Below are 14,093 nucleotides of genomic sequence, written 5' to 3'. Positions count from 1 at the left end.
GTCTGGGATACAACAGGTACTGTGTTGAGTGGCAAAGCACTTGGACTGTCAGGGATCAACCTCTGGAGACTAGTTGAAAGTACACTCTACTGAATCAGAAAAACCTGTATTAGAATTCCAGTTTTCCCTCTTATTGGTTTTGTGACCTTGGGAAAATTATTTAGCCTCATAAATTGAAAATAGGAAGTTAAAAAGCAGCATGAGGGCCTTCCCTGGTGGCACAGAGGTTAAGAATCCACCTGCCAATGCAGGGGACGCTGGTTCAATCCCTGGTCCAGGAAGATCCCACATGCCACGGAGCAACTAAGCCCGTGCACCACAACTACTGAAGCCTGTGCTCTGCAACAAGAGAAGCCACCGCAATGAGAAGCCTGCGCACCGCAACGAAGAGTAGCCTCCGCAACTACAGAAAGCCCGCATGCAGCAACGAAGACCCAACGTAGCCAAAAAAAAAAAAAAAAAAAAAAGCACAAGAAGGATGAGCTCTATATTGGTCAGTTTAGCCTAAGATACACTGTTGTAACAAACATCCACTGTTATGGGTTGAATTGTGTCTCCCTAAAAATCATATGTTAAAGTCCTACTCCCTAGTACTCAGAATGTAACCTTATAAGAAAGTAGGGTCATTACATACATAATTAGTTAAGATGAGGTCATTATGGTGGGCCCTAATCAAATATGACTGGTGTCCTTATTAAAAGGAAGAAATTTGGACACAGATAAGTACACTTGCAGGATGCCTGGTGAAGATGAAGGCAGTAATCAGGGAGATGCTTCTATAAGCCAAGGAATGCCCAAGATCAGTAGTAAACCACCAGAATCTAGCAGAGAGGCATGAAACAGATTCTCCTTCACAGGCCTCAGAAGGGACCAGGCCACATCAACAACTTGAACTGGAACCTCTAACCTCCAGAACTATGAGACAGTAAACTCTGGTGTTAAGCCACCCAGTTTGTGGTACTTTGTTACAGCAGCACTAGCAAACTAATATATCCACTGAGTTCCAATGGCTTGAAACAACCGTTTATTTCTTGCATATGCTACATGCCCATTTTGGGTTGGCAGGGGGCTCTGCTATCAGAGAGTCTGTAATCTTGCAGGTACCCAGAATGATGGAGGAGCCACCATCTCAACTTGAAGCTTCAGGGTTCACCTTAGTGACGGAAGAGGGCATGGAGAACGGCACACAAGCTCTTAAATACACTGCTCACATTTCATGGACCAAACCAAGTCATATGACCATGCCTAATATCAAGGGGGGAAGGAAGTATAATTGTCCCATGTATTTAGAAGGAGAAGAGAAGCAGGTGATGGGCGTGAGTAATGTCTATCACAATTATTTAAGAATATCTGCATAGAAAAAAACAATTGGGTAGAAATTTACCAAAAAGCACTGATTGATGTTAGCATGCTTGAATTATAATATTTTTCTAAATTTAATAAAAATTTTCACAAAGGATATATGTATATTACCTTAAGAATCAGGAGAAAAAAACCTTTTACTTTTAAAAATAAAATAAAGGTCATACCACTTACCAATGGTTAATAAATGAATGGACAAGTTAATAAGTGGATGGATCAAAAACAAAAACTCAACTCTAAATTTCTCACTTTTACACCTGAAACTAACACAACATTGTAAATCAACTATACTCCAATAAAATTTTTTTAAAAAAGAATATTCAACTTTTAAAAAAAAGGTAAATTTCTCACTTTTCTTTTCTATAAAAGGAATGGGATGAGGTCACCATTATGTGTAGTGAAATTTCCTTATTGAAAAGGCTTTATATATAAGATGGACATGAACACCACCAAGTTGAGTTTATTGTTGTGTAGAAATCTGCTGATAGAGTAGATAACTTTAACAGTGACATTCCCATTTACCATGTTTACATTCATGAGACACATTTCCATAAGGAAGACTGATGCAGATGATCATGGGGAGGGAATATTTATTCAAGGGAATATAGTCTGTGGGCCTGGAGGAAAAGAAGGTAGATGAAGGATGAGAGATGGTGTCTTAGGGCAGATGGTGTCTCAGGGCAGGTGATAGTGTGCTTGCATGTGGTTTATTAAGGGAGCGCTCCAAGGTGAGGGAGTGTGGGCAGTAAAACATGATGAGGAAGAGGCCAGGCAAAGGTGTGATTTCAGGCTCAATCCGAGCCTGATCCCAGGGGGATCTCTGGAATGTAATTGACACCTTAGAGCTGGCCCTGACTTGCGGCAAGAGAGCTGGGTTTTTAGGCTCCTGCCCTAGTTGGTCACTGGCTCTCAGGCACTTCTGGCTCTCTGAAAGTGAGGGCAGAGCAAATCCGACAGCCTGAGGCAGGCCTCTGCAGAAAGTAGCGGTGTGATTCATCAGAAACAGAGCACACAGAAGCTGGCCGAGGGATCACAGAAATGGTGAAGGGGATCTGAGGACTCTGGGTGGAACACTGACAGTGCCCACTACGGATGGAGACTCCCTGCAGACAGAGGTCCTGGCACTTCAGATAACTTGGGCTTCACAGACTGTGTATGGATGGGGCTTAAGTAATAGCCCGTAGGAAAGAACTTTAGTCAAGACAGACAACATGGCTCTTAACCTGCTCCTTGCTGGCAGTTGGAGGAGGGACTCATGTGGCTTTTGGCCACAGATACCTCCGTCAGCTATCATTGGGAAGGACTGATAGATGGTTTCAAATCTGCATGAGTGGCTGGGGGGAAGTGTGCATTGTACTGACCATGTAGGAATTTTTGACATACATGAGGAATGAAAAATGACAGTGTTGTTGGGTGGGGTCGGTGCCCTTATGAAGACGTGACCGGAGGGGGAAACCCCCTTGCCCTCTCTTACTATCATCTCCACTGGAATCCAGCCTGCCTGCTTCTCCCTCTCCCTCCCTCTCTCCTGCTAAGGGCTAGAAGGCCATAATTCAAAGTTTCCCGAGGCCTGCATGAGAGGAAGCACAGGGAACAGACTTGGAGAGAGTCGACCAGGGTTCAAAACCTGACTCTGTCACTTACCCTCAATCTCAAGTTCCTTAAATATAAAATAGGGAGTGATAACACCTATCCGATTAGGACTATACTGAAGTTAGAGGGGATTGCAACCTTTCTGAGTCTTAATTTCTTCATCTATACAATATAATGTAATAAAATGAATGATAAATGATGATGATGATGACGACACTGGTGATCACTCTTACCTCTCAGAACTGATGTTGCGGGAGGGAGGAGGGGTGTGTTAAAGTACTAAATATAGCAGTGTGCTGTAAATAGGTTATTGTCCCTGGCCCATCCCGGGTGCCCCTCCACCCCTAAGTCTCCTTAAAGGGAAGAAGAATGGGTCTTTCCACTCTCGCCACTACTGATCAGGATATTTTTCATATAGACTTGGAGCCCATTTGAAGTGCTGCATCTTGTATTTTCTAATAGAAATCCTACTCTTTCCCCTCCAGCCATTGTGAGCTTTGTGACCATGGCTGTCTCTGGGTAAGGAGACACAGAGCCCTCCAGAGGGTGAGAAAGCCCATCAGGCCAGGCCTGCGGGGCCCAGGTGGAATAACTATGAATGAGGTAATGTCGAGGGCTTTCTCTTTCTCCTGGTAAATGCCCTGGACGAAGCTGGACCTGTTTAATTTCTAGGCCAGAAGCACAAATTGAATTCTGTACCATATGCATTTGTTGTCTCTCCCTTTTCTGCAAGAATCTAGATGGGGATTAACGGGCTCACTCTAACAGGGAGAGACGTAAGGAGTGCCATCGAGTCCTCTGTGTTTACAGCGCTTGAAAGGATGGAGCTCTAACAAGTCTAATTTAATCTTGGCTCAAGTGAAGGTATGGTGAATTCCAGGCCAGGAAGAATAAACTGGCATGCCATAGAACATTAGAGATAATTTAATTCAACTCCTTCTCTCAGAAGATAAGGAACCTGAGGCTCAGGGGGTGGAGAAGGGGCATTGGTGTGTCCACAGCCACAAACCAAACTGCTGCTGGCTGGGACAGGGGCCAGCGCTCTGGGTGCTGTCATTCATTTCTGTGCTGGTGTCATGATTTTTGTCATATCTACACACCATCTGTACATTTATTAACATTGTTTCTTTAATAATTGAATTGACTCTATTTTTTACTCCTAAATAAATTAATTTTGAAAGGAAACTGGTGCAAAGGGAAAGCAAGGATCATTTGCCACAAATAAAAGGCAACCATAAAAATAAATGCTATGAAACAAAGCAATACAAATTTTAGCAAGTTACCGCTATATGTGAAGAGACCACTCATTCTTTCTTTTAAAAGGGAGAGTCACAATGTTAAAGAGAATTTTAAAGGGAATACCTTTTAAATAGGAGAGGACTCTTTTTTTTGGTTGCGCCGCACCGTGGCTTGCAGGATCTTAGTTCCCTGACCAGGGATTAAACCCGGGGCCTTGGCAGTGAACGTGCAGGGTCCTAACCACTGGACCGCCAGGGAATTCGCAGGAGAGGATGTTTTTTAATGTGCTGTGGACCACTTAAAATCCTCTCTCATATGATGAGTGACTAAGTGTATCAGGAAAGAAAATGGGTGTGAAAGTTTCTAAGGAAGTCTAATACTTTACCTAGGTTAGAATTCCAATTGTCATTTGCCTTGAGCAAGTTACTTAATCTCTTTCTGCCTCAGTTTCCTCACTCATAAAACGGGAATAAAAGTATGTGTGTGCCAGGGGATTGTTGCAAGTATTAAATTAGACAATACATATAAAGCCTTAGAACAGTACTTGGCACAGAGCAAGCACGTGATAGCAGCAGGTATTACTGTAATTATCATTATTAAAACTTAAGCAGTATTTACTGTCTAGCAGGATTACAAACTTTATTTGTAAAGGTTTACATAGTAAATACTTTGCCTCTACAGTCTGTGTGGTCTCTGTTGCAACCACTCATCTCTGGCACAGCAGAGAAAAAGCAGCCATAGGTAGTACATAAACAAATGGGCATGGCTGTGCTCCAATAGAACTCTATTTACAAAAATAGTCAGCAGGCTATACAGGTTCTGCTAGAGGCTCATAGGTATGGAAAACAAAAACAGGTCAACTTATTCCATGCAAATAGAAATCAAAAGAAAGCTGGAGTAGCAATTCTCATATCAGACAAAATAGACTTTAAAATAAAGACTATTACAAGAGACAAAGAAGGACACTACATAATGATCAAGGGATCAATCCAAGAAGAAGATATAACAATTGTAAATATTTATGCACCCAACATAGGAGCACATCAATACATAAGGCAAATGCTAAGAGCCATAAAAGGGGAAGTTGACAGTAACACAATCATAGTAGGGGACTTTAACACCCCACTTTCACCAATGGACAGATCATCCAAAATGAAAATAAATAAGGAAACACAAGCTTTAAATGATACATTAAACAAGATGGACTTGATTGATATTTATAGGACATTCCATCCCCAAACCAACAGAATACACTTTCTTCTCAAGTGCTCATGAAACATTCTCCAGGATAGATCATATCTTGGGTCACAAATCTAGCCTTAGTAAATTTAAGAAAATTGAAATCGTATCAAGTATCTTTTCCAACCACAATGCTATAAGACTAGATATCAATTACAGGAAAAATCTGTAAAAAATACAAACACATGGAGGCTAAACAATATACTACTAAAAACCAAGAGATCACTGAAGAAATCAAGAGGAAATCAGAAAATACCTAGAAGCAAATGACAATGAAAACACAACAACCCAAAACTTATGGGATGCAGCAAAAGCAGTTCTAAGAGGGAAGTTTATAGAAATAAAATCCTACCTCAAGAAATAAGAAACATCTTAAAAAATAAACAACCTAACCTTACACCTAAAGCAATTAGAGAAAGAAGAACACAAAACCCCCAAAGTTAGCAGAAGGAAAGAAATCATAAAGATCAGATGAGAAATAAATGAAAAATAAATGAAGGAAACAATAGCAAAGATCAATAAAACTAAAAGGTGGTTCTTTGAGAAGATAAACAAAATTGATAAACCATTAGCCAGACTCATCAAGAAAAAAAGGGAGAAGACTCAAATCAACAGAATTAGAAATGAAAAAGGAGAAGTAACAACTGACACTGCAGAAATCCAAAAGATCATGAGAGATTACTACAAGCAACTCTATGCCAATAAAATGGACAACCTGGAAGAAATGGACAAATTCTTAGAAAAGCACAACCTTCCAAGGCTGAACCAGGAAGACACAGAAAATGTAAACAGATCAATCACAAGCATTGAAATTGAGACTGTGATTAAAAATCTTCCAACAAACAAAAGCCCAGGACCACATGGCTTCAGAGCCTAATTCTACAAAACATTTAGAGAAGAGGTAACACCTATCCTTCTCAAACTCTCCCAAAATATAGCAGAGGGAGGAACGCTCCCAAACTCCTTCTACGAGGCCACCATCACCCTGATACCAAAACCAGACAAAGATGTCACAAAGAAAACCACAGGCCAATATCATTGATGAACATAGATGCAAAAATCCTCAACAAAATACTAGCAAACAGAATCCAACAGCACATTAAAAGGATCATACATCATGATCAAGTGGTGTTTATCCCAGGAATGCAAGGATTCTTCAATATACACAAATCAATCAATGTGATAAACCATATTAACAAATTGAAGTAGAAAAACTATATGATCATCTCAATAGATGCAGAATAACATTCGACAAAATTCAACACCCATTTATGATTAAAAAAACCCTCCAGAAAGAAGGCATAGAGGGAACTTACCTCAACATAATAAAGGCCATATATGACAAACCCAGAGCCAACATCACTCTCAATGGTGAAAAACTGAAAGCATTTCCTCTAAGATCAGGAACAAGACAAGGTTGTCCACTCTCACCATTATTATTCAACATAGTTTTGGAATTTTTAACCACAGCAATCAGAGAAGAAAAAGAAATAAAAGGAATCCAAATTAGAAAAGAAGAAGTAAAGCTGTCACTGTTTGCAGATGACATGATACTGTACATAGAGAATCCTAAAGATGCTACCAGAAAACTACTAGATCTAATCAATGAATTTGGTAAAGTAGCAGGATACAAAATTAATGCACAGAAATCTCTTGCATTGCTATACACTAAAGATGAAAAATGTGAAAGAGAAATCAAGGAAACACTCCCATTTACCATTGCAACAAAAAGAATAAAATACCTAGGAATGAACCTACCTAAGGGGACAAAATGACCTGTATGCAGAAAACTATAAGACAATGATGAAAGAAATTAAAGATGATACAAACGGATGGAGTGATATACCATGTTCTTGGATTGGAAGAATCAACACTGTGAAAATGACTATACTACCCAAAGCAATCTACAGATGCAATGCAATCCCTATCAAACTATCACTGGCACTTTTCACAGAACTAGAACAAAAAATTTCACAATTCGTATGCAAACACAAAAGACCCCGAATAGCCAAAGCAATCTTGAGAAAGAAAAACAGAGCTGGAGGAATCAGGCTCCTCGACTTCAGACTATACTACAAAGCTACAGTAATCAAGACAGTATGGTACTGGCACAAAAACAGAAATATAGATCAACGGAACAGGATAGAAAGCCCAGAGATAAACCCATACACATATGGTCACCTTAGTTTTGATAAAGGAGGCAAGAATATACAATAGAGAAAAGACAGCCTCTTCAAAAAGTGGTGCTGGGAAAACTGGACAGCTACATATAAAAGAATGAAATTAGAACACTCCCTAACACCATACACAAAAAATAAACTCAAAATGGATTAAAGACCTAAATGTAAGGCCAGAAACTATAATACTCTTAGAGGAAAACATAGGCAGAATGCTGTATGACATAAATCACAGCAATATCCTTTTTGACCCACCTCCTAGAGAAATGGAAATAAAAACAAAAATAAACAAATGGGACCTAATGAAACTTCAAAGCTTTTGCACAGCAAAGGAAACCATAAACAAGACGAAAAGACAACCCTCAGAATGGGAGAAAGTATTTGCAAATGAAGCAACTGACAAAGGATTAATCTCCAAAACATACAAGCAGCTCATGCAGCTCAATATTAAAAAAACGAACAACCCAATCCAAAAATGGGCAGAAGACCTAAACAGACATTTCTCCAAAGAAGATATACAGATTGCCAACAAACACATGAAAGGATGCTCAACATCACTAATCATTAGAGAAATGCAAATCAAAACTACAATGAGGTATCACCTCACACCAGTCAGAATGGTCTTCATCAAAAAATCCACAAACAAAAAATGCTGGAGAGGGTGTGGAGAAAAGGGAACCCTCTTGCACTGTTGGTGGGAATGTACATTGGTATAGCCACTATGGAGAACAGTATGGAGGTTCCTTAAAAAACTAAAAATAGAACTACCATACGACCCAGCAATCCCACTACTGGGCATATACCTGGAGAAAACCATAATTCAAAGAGTCATGTATCACAATGTTCATTGCAGCACTATTTACAATAGCCAGGACTATGGAAGCAACCTAAGTGTCCATCGACAGATGAATGGGTAAAGAAGATGTGGCACATATATACAATGGAATATTACTCAGCTGTAAAAAACAGAATTGAGTTATTTGTAGTGAGGTGGATGGACCTAGAGTCCGTCATACAGAGTGAAGTAAGTCAGAAAAAGTATACAATGGAATATTACTCAGCTGTAAAAAACAGAATTGAGTTATTTGTAGTGAGGTGGATGGACCTAGAGTCCGTCATACAGAGTGAAGTAAGTCAGAAAAAGAAAAACAAATACCGTATGCTAACACATATATATGGAATCTAAAAAAAAAATGGTTCTTAAGAATCTAGGGGCAGGACAGGAATAAAGACGCAGACGTAGAGAATGGACTTGAGGACACGGGGTGGGAGAAGGGTAAGCTGTGACGAAGTGAGAGAGTGGCATGGACACATATACACTACCAAATGTAAAATAGATAGCTAGTGGGAAGCAGCCGCATAGCACAGGGAGATCAGCTCGGTGCTTTGTGACAGACCCCGTTTCCCTTCACTCTCTGACTGCAGGCACTGGGTGAAAAAGAGAGGTTAAAAGACTGCAAGGAAATGGAGATGATAAACGACTTTAGATTTGCTATGGTAAGAAGACCAAGAATTTCTTAGATTCAGAAAAGAGACCAGACCATCATCAGGCTAATGCTTGAAACCACACATACCTCTAATTCAAGGCTAGTATCACATGGGGTCAGTGCTTGGAGCTGTCTCCACTGGACACTTGGAGGCATGCTGGGGAGAATTTTCTGCATCAGAATTCCCAGAATTCTACCCTAAAGGCCTTACCTCTTTGGGTAAACATTTCATTCCTCTAGGAGCCCAGTTTTAAAAATAAACAACCTTAGAACCATCTGAGTTCATTATCAGTCGTAAACATGGTGGAACTTATTACATATCAGATTTCCTTTTGAATTTGACTGTTGGCTGGGATGTAAGAAAGGTAAGCTGTGATAGAGAAATGGGCATAGGGGAAGCTTTAGCGCATGGGATTTTGCCAAAGGAGTTTACCTTAGTGTGGGGTCCTGGGCAGCCAGGAGGCAGCAAAAAAGGTTTTGACTAAGTGGTGCTCAGCAGAGCAAGAGTGTTGGGGGAGAAGATGGCACTAGAGGGGTAAAGTCTATCACTGCAGCCTTGACCACGCAAAGCTCCAGGGCAATGAATCCACAGAGAATGGAGAGGTCATGGGAGTCAAAGTGGTAAAAGGCAAAGAGGCCAGGGAACTCGGACCCTGGGTGGCTGGGGAGACTGCTAATGTGGGACGCCAGGCAAGTTAGTCACCCCGTGACGCCTCATCTACCAAGCATGAAGCTTGGCTGAAAATGAAATAATCTCTGCGGTCTTTCAGCTTTAATACTAAATGCGATTCTAGACGGCGTGACTAAGTGAATCTTGCTGTGCCTAAGTGGGTGGCTTAGAGCTAAGAGGCTCTTGACTGGAGTGCGGGCATGACCCAAACCACGAATCTCTCCCCTCCGCGTTATCCCTCCTCCTCACCTGAATTCTCTTGATGACCAAGGGAGCTTTTAACTTCTCCTTGTCCTATTCTTCTTTTCAACCTATGGGGAGAGGGCAGAAAAGAAGGGCCAGTAAGAGGGAAGGGTGGCTGGGCAAAGGCTTCTGATGGGCCCTATCTGCCAGGGTCCCACCTTGGCTAAGAGGGAACTGAGAAAAGTCAAGATCCTTGACTACCAACTGCAGCAAAGAGAAAAACCTTACCTGGAGATGGCCCAGGGACTGACCACAAAGTCTGGGAAAACACACCGGAAAATGTCAGCTAAGACATTTAGCTTCTCAGTGCTTTGCTTTTTCATCTTTAATGAGGAGTCAGGGGCGGAGTAATGTTTAATGGACATCTACTCTCACAGGGACTGGCTGGGTGCTTTACGTGTTATCCCATTTAATCCTCACAACGACCCTTCAAGGGAAATATTATCTTCATTTTACAGAGGAAGAAACAGCAGCTTAGGGCAGATAAATCATTTGCCCAAGTTTATACAGCTGAGAAGTAGCAAAGCTGGGATGCACACCAGGTCTAAGGTCCAAGGCTGGTCCACCAGGATGATTTCACTGTCCCTTCAGGTCACTGAACAGGCTCTGGTGTAGGAGGGGGAGGGGGCAGACTGCCTGAGCCCAAATCTCATTTACAAGCCTGTCATTTAGGGCAAGTTACTTAACCTCTCTGAGCCTTAGTTTCCTCATCTATATACTGGAAGATTAGGATAGTTCATACCTCTTAGATTTGTTGTAAGGATTAAATGAGATGAAGTGTGTAATGGGTTTACTGGCCTGAGGCAAATGCTACATAATTTTTAGCTATTATTATTATTAATATTGTCCTTAAATTGTATGCAAACCAACACACAAATAAATCTGTGGTTCACTTGGATTCTACGCTGGGTGGGGTCTTCTGATAAATCCCTGCTGGATTCAAGTGCCATTTGTGAAAGCAGCCCCACCCACACGCAAAAAAAACACAAACATTTTGATGTTTAGATGGTTCGCAGGGAGCTTTCACAATATTTCAACTAATATTTCAGCACAACAAATCCACGAGGTAGGGAACACAGATAAGGTAAGACTTGAGTCACACAGCTGGAGGTGAAACTAAAGCATTTTTTTTTTAACTCCTAAGCCCAGAGCTTTTATATGCTATGTCACGGAGAATGCAAACGAATTCTCTTAGAGCCTTCAGGTATATGCATGCATGCACGTCTGGATAGATAGATGGCTATATTGATGAGGAAGGAGGAAAGAGTGAGCCCTGGAACATCCCAGATCCAGGGAGGGATACATTCAAGCTAGGCTCACCTCTCCCCTCTGAGAATTTGGCTTCTGGATTTAAACTTGGAGTGACTACCCCACTCTGTGTAATTCTGCCTCTCGGCTGTGTCTACCTGGACCAGGCCAGGTTCACTCCTTCCCCTCAGCCTTTCCCCAGGACCTGGTATCCATCAAACCCCACTGGGGACTTGTTCAAATGCTTTCACCCTGATATGCCGCCTTCCAAAAGCTTACTGGATATGGGCTGCGGCGGATCTCCGGGAGCAGCTTGTCTTGTTGTTGGGCATGAGGCTTTAGGAGGCAATAACAAACATGTTTCCATGTCCCAGCTGGCCTGCTTGGCCACCCAGGTATTTCCCTCCCAGGGTCTGTGTTAAGCCCTTGGCTGTGGGAGGCAGAGCAGCAGCGAGCCTTCCTGTCCGTTCTGCGGCGCCACAGCGGCCCCTCGTGGCTATCAACAGAACTAAGGCACTCCTGTCTGGTCGGGTTTTCTGCCTTTTTTTCCGTTTAGATGTATTGAGACCTACTGCGTGTCAGCCACGGTTCTAGACACCCTGGACATATCAGTGAACAAAACAAAGTCCTCTCCCTCATAAGGTTTAAGCTTTCTTGTGTGAGTTGGGGGTGGGAGACAGAAAATATATGTGCATATATGTGTAAATGTATGTTGGATGTTCAGAAGAACTATATGAAAAATAAAGCAGGGAGGAGGGTTAGGGAGGGGGAGGAGGATAGCCCTTTTCAATAAGGTACAAAGCCTCACTGACATGGTGACATCTAAGAGGGACCTGAGAGAGATGAGGGAGGGAATCCAGGTACATGCAACATCAAGGATTAAAGGCCTTGAAGTGAGAAAGCACCTGGCCGTTTTAGGAATAACAAGGTGGCCAGTTTGGCTGGAACAGACTGAGTGGGGGAAGAGCAGCAGGAGATGCTGTCTGAGAGGTGTGGGACCAGATCCCACAAGGTACTGGGCCTCCAAGTGTGGCCCCTCCCCATCCCTCCTCCCCCGCCCAGCAGACCTACTGAGTCAGAAACTCTGAGCATGGGTTCCAGCGGGCTGTGTTTGAACAAGCCTTCTGGCTGAGTCAGATGCTGTCGCAGTGTGAGAACCACTGATGCGAGTCCTCCTGGGCCATCTCAGGAACTCTTTTACTCTGAGATGAGAAGCCATTAGAAGTTTTGGGGCAGAGGAGTGACATGATCTGACATAAAAGAACAAAACCACACTTGTGCCCTCTGGTCCTGCCCCCAGAGGTTCTAATTTGATTAGAGTGATATGGGCTGGGCACTGACATTTCTGAAACTTTTCCAGGTGATTCTAATGTGCAGCCAAGCATGAGGTCCCTCTGGCTTCTGGGTCGAGAATAGGCTGCAGGGGGTCAAGGGAAGACGCAGGAAGCTAAGCTGGGAGGCTACTGATGTAAAACGGCTGAGTTGGGAGGGTATTGCTGTAATACAGGCGAGGAATGAAGGGGGCTTAGACCAGAGCAGCAGCAGTGGAGGAAATAGATCCAGATTCTGGATCTATTCTGAAGGTAGAACTATCAAGACTTTCTCATAGATTTGAGACAGGGTGTAAGAGAAAGTGAAAAGTCAGGATGACTCTCAGGTTTTTACCCTGAGCAACTGGAAGGACGTGGTTTCCATTTGCTGGAAGGACACGGTTTCCATTTGCTAAGGTGGGGCAGACGAAGTGAGGAAGAGGTTTCCCCATGGAGGGGGATCAGGAATCTGATTTTGAACATGCTGACTTGGAAATGTCTATGTGAGATTCAAATGGAGATGCGGACTCGGTTCAGGGGAGATGTCCGGGCTGGACATCTAAGTGTGTGAGCTGTCGGTGATGGTGTTTAAGGTACAAAGGCTGGCTGAGATTACTTAGGGAGGGAGCGTAGATAGAAAAGAGAAGTTCAGAGGAGCCCTAGGGGCGCTCCGATGTCAGAGGAAGTAGGAAGAGAACCAAGAGCCAGTGGTATCCCAAGAACCCAAGTGGTAAAGTGTTTCAAGAGAAAGGTGCTGCTCAACTGTCACAAACGGCTGACCAGGCAAGTAATGTGAGGATTGAGAATGACCTCCGGGTTTAGCAGCACTGAGGTCACGGGGGACCACACTGACTGAGAACAGTGTCAGTGGAGGGGTTGGGAGAAGGGCAGAGGCCTGTTTGTGGAATGGGAGGAGAGGAACTGGAGACACAGGACCAACAATTCCTTTATGAAATTTTGCTGTAAAGGGAAGGTGTTGGAGGAAGATACAGTCTAGAAAGGTCTTTTTTTTTTAATATGAGAGAAGTAACAACATGTTTCTATCTTTGTTGGGAAAGCTCCTCCAGCTCAGGGAAAGATTAGTAGATATTTTAATAGCAACAACATACATTAAGCACATTTTTATGCTCCTGGCACTGTTTAATGTTGCACATGAATTATTCTCCTCACAACATAACATTTTCTCCTCACCACAATCCTATGAGACGTTTCTATTATTATCCCCAATTTACAGCCAAGGAGTCTGAGCTCTGAGAAACGAACTAATGTTCCCAAAGACACACAGCCAGTAAGAGGGAAGAGCAGAGGTTCCATCCTGGAATTGCCTCCAGAGCTAGAGCCCTTGACCCCTACTCTGCAAGGCCCAGCTGTCGACCTTCCTGCATGTGGGCCACCATTTAAAATCCCTGCATTTTGGGTGCTCAACTAGAAGGGAAGAAATGACTCAAAACGGTACCAAAGAAACCAACAATTAATTGGAAGTAATCATGCCTACAGCGCTGTTATAAAGTCTCCCAGGTATAAC

This window comes from Globicephala melas, chromosome 3 (assembly GCF_963455315.2).
Source record: "Globicephala melas chromosome 3, mGloMel1.2, whole genome shotgun sequence".
In the NCBI taxonomy this organism is placed as follows: domain Eukaryota; kingdom Metazoa; phylum Chordata; class Mammalia; order Artiodactyla; family Delphinidae; genus Globicephala; species Globicephala melas.
This window is presented reverse-complemented; position numbering follows the sequence as displayed.